Raw genomic sequence first — 3,751 nt, forward strand, 5'->3', positions numbered from 1 at the left:
CAAACCAGAAGGGGCCCTCACTTGTTAGGGGTCCCCACCCCCGCAAAATTACCCAAGGAAAGCCCAGATCCTATAATAGGTTCTTTCTAACACCCTCATAACAGACACCCCACATCCCTCTATGCGATGCCTAATAAACCAAACTGGTTCAACTACAGGTGTGGTTTTTGGTGTTTTTTGAAGGGCATGGGAGACGAATGGTGAGCTTAGGCGACTGCAGAGAAATAGAATGGTAACCGCCTGCGGGAAAATTAGGTCAAAGTTTTTGTTCTGTTTTAAGATAAAGAAATAACAGCATGTTTGTTTGTTGAAGGAAGGGAGAGGAAAAAATGGTCGTTTAGTAGCAGGAAAGCCGCTGGATAACCTGCGGAGGTATAGGCACTGGTGCTTTAGGTGCGGTTGGCTTGGGCTGGGAGCCTGGATCGTGCCCCTCCTGGCGGGGTCAGTGAGCTCCTGGGACGGGCCTTCGGGCGGCGTGCTTTCTCTTGCTGATCACTTCAAACTTCTCAGAGAGCGGGGAAGAAGGCGGAAGTCCTGCCTCCCCAAAATACCTAATTGCCTCTCCGAATTTTCACATCTCCGCTCTCCTGTGCCTCTGTGTCAAAGAGCCTCACCTTTAACAGAATACTAACCTCCCGATTTCCACCCAGTTGGATGGATGGATCCCAAGGACGGTCCCAGGAACAATGGAAGAAAACTGGATGTGTGCACGGTCTGTGTAAGGCCGACCACGGCAAGAAGCGTTTCTCACGGTGTTCTTTCTTTATTCCTCCAGGGGGTATTCGTCGCCCGCCTCCCGCCCCTTTCCTCAGGACACGCCCTATGTTGAGAGGAAGAAAACGTAAAATAGACGTGAAAGGAAGCCAGCTTTTACACAGGATCTCTTAGTTCTTGGAAAGCTGCCAAAATTGGCGCTCATCATTTTGTCCTGACAAAAGGAAAAATCGCCCTCTACCAACAACTGTGCAAGTATGCATAGTAACACAGAAAACCAGTCTCGACTTTAAACCTTTCAGTGTCCTCTGTGCCTTAACGTGGCGGTTGGGGGAGGCATCGCGGAAGAGAAACGTTTACTTTCAAGTGCGCAAGCGTGAGACCTGTTTTGTTTGCAAAATGAAGTCTTTTTTTCCATAGATTTGGTTAATGTTGAAAGTATTTGGATTAATTTGGTTTAAAGAACTCTCCTTAGTTATAATACTTTGGAGAAACCCTAAAATGTTTAGGTGAAAATGGAAAGTATCAAATCCCAAAACACTCGCCCAACGTGGGGCTCGAACCCACGACCCTGGGATTAAGAGTCCCATGCTCTACCGACTGAGCTAGCCGGGCGCTTAGGAAGCAACTGCGTTTTTCTCTCTCTTGATGAGTATTCAACTACATTTGCTTTTCTTTTCCCCACCATTATTTTTATTCATAAAAGAATTTTGTAACATATTATTAGATAAGCACTTCCGAATTATTTTTAAGAATCTTTTAAAACATTTCTTTAATTGTTCTTAGATTTAATATTTAAAAAAATTTTTTTAGATTTAATAATTTTTATTGCGTGGTATCCCAAGATCACTTAAAACTTATGCAAGTCTATATTATTACAGTGAATGAATCTTTTTTCTTAAGTGTTTTAAAATATTTACTGCCAAATGTGTTAATATTCTTTGCAGAAACACTTATTAAGGCTAGCGACTTTCTACCAAAAGGCAAATTGGATTCCTACAATTTGGGGGGCAACATTAGAAAACAAAGTCCAACCTCTGTGATGTTAGTTTCACTGAAGAACAGTAGCGCTTAGCTATTTTTCCTTTAATGAGATCTAGCCAAGGAGAGTTAAATTGAGGAAGCGGATTCTGGTTCAATTAAAATAAGATCTCTTTCCAGTAACTGCCTGACAATGGAGACAGGACTCTCAGAGGTTGTTAGTACCACCCACTTCAAATGACAGAAGCTGGGATGAAAGGGTTATAGAATCATTGAATCCTATGGTAAAGAATATTAATTCTAAAAGGAAAAGAGAGAAGAACTGATTTTGATCAAATTTTGACAAGCTGAGACAATGGAATAATCTCCTATGGAAATATACATATTCTGAGATACTAGTGAACTTTAGACAAGGAACTCTGCAAATCTCTGTGATGGGGACAATCTAAAGCCTAATTGTATATAACAAGGAATAACAAGAATACTTGAAGTTCAGTATTTAGAAATTAAACACATTGATCATCACATTTTCTAAGCTACTTAATTGAAAAAAATATTAAGGTATGGCATAAAATAATATTATACATTTAAATTACTTAAGGTATGCCTAGGATTTAAGTAGAATATTTAAAAATTCAAGATTTATAAAGTATTAAAATACAATTATTCATTAACAGTTTTTTTCTTGCAATTGCAAACTCCGGTTTATTTTTATAAGTTGGCAGAATGTACCTGGGATATTAATTTGTATTTTGAACACATTTATTAAGTACTTACCATATACAAAGCACTGAGTTATGTATTCTGATAGATAGAAATATAAAACAGATTCTGAAAACCTTAAAAAACTTACCATCCTATAAGAAAGATACGTGCAAATTACATACCAATTTTATATGCACTACTTCCAAAAGTAATTTGGAGTAACTTAATTAAAACAAACAAATCCATACCCACACCTTTTAAGTTTCCCAGTGAATCAGGCAAATCAAGAACCTGAGACCACAATTCAATGCATTCTTCCAAGATACAAGATACATCAAGAGTCCAGCTCCCAAATAGGCAATTCATCTGATAAGTTTAGAAAGAGCTCCAAATTCTTTTTTTTTTTAAGGTTTTATTTATTTATTTGAAAGAGAGAGAGAGTGAGTGAGAGCACATGAGCAGGGGGAGGGGGAGAAGTAAATTCCTCTGCTGAGGAGGGACCCTGACATCCTGGGGCTCCATCCCAGGACCCTGGGATCATGACCTGAGCCAAAGCCATGGGCTTAACTGACCAAGCCACTCAGGCGCCCCAGAGCTCCAGATTCTTAATTAATGAATATATAGTAGTCACTGGGCACTCAAATCACATTTATCATACACAAATAGTGAAGTTAGTTAAAAGTTTAACTGAACCCCTAACCAAGTCTGTAGTATTTATTTTACCTTCAAGCTTTCTTTAGCACTTTATCGGCCTACCCTGTCAAAATACTCTCGTTAAAACTCCTCATGAAAAAATTGCAACTAGAATATTTCAATGAGGGTTAGGTAAATTCAATGGCTTGTCTTCCAAATAAATTCAGATCTTTTATCCATTTGTTCAAGTATAAAAACTAACCATTCATTATAATGCTTCATTAGCGGGAGAAGCAACTGAAATTCCTCATTCTCCCTTTTTGTCTACATCCAATATTTCAGCAAGCCCTACATATCTAAAATCCATCTGCACATTTCCACTTCCACCGCCACTGTCTAGTCCAAATCATTCTTGTTACTTCTTGCCCACAGGACTACAATAGCTTTCCAACTAGTCTCCATGCTTCTACTTTCCCTTATCTATCAGTCTTCACACTGAAGCAAGAGAGATCACTTAATAACTTAAATTAGATCATATAATTCCCCTGCTTAAAAAACTGCTGATGACCTGACAGTAGAAAGGCAATAATATATGTGGAACGAATGATGGAATTAGAAAATCGCCATTTAGCAAGCATCATAAAAATAATCCATTCAAATATGAATCATCAGATACTATAATTAGTGGGTGAAAGATTGAGGAGAAGCAGGATATTTA

General features: G+C 38.5%; 1 non-coding gene across 1 annotated transcript; it reads right to left on the reverse strand.

Moving 5' to 3' along the window:
- Nucleotides 1-1,256: 1,256 nt before the first annotated feature.
- On the reverse strand, nucleotides 1,257-1,329 carry TRNAK-CUU (transfer RNA lysine (anticodon CUU)). Its single transcript has one exon. It is a non-coding gene; the product is annotated as a tRNA-Lys (tRNA).
- Between the last annotated feature and the right edge of the window lie 2,422 nt (nucleotides 1,330-3,751).

The sequence above is a fragment of the Halichoerus grypus genome, chromosome 8 (genome assembly GCF_964656455.1).
Source record: "Halichoerus grypus chromosome 8, mHalGry1.hap1.1, whole genome shotgun sequence".
NCBI classification, from domain to species: Eukaryota; Metazoa; Chordata; class Mammalia; order Carnivora; family Phocidae; genus Halichoerus; species Halichoerus grypus.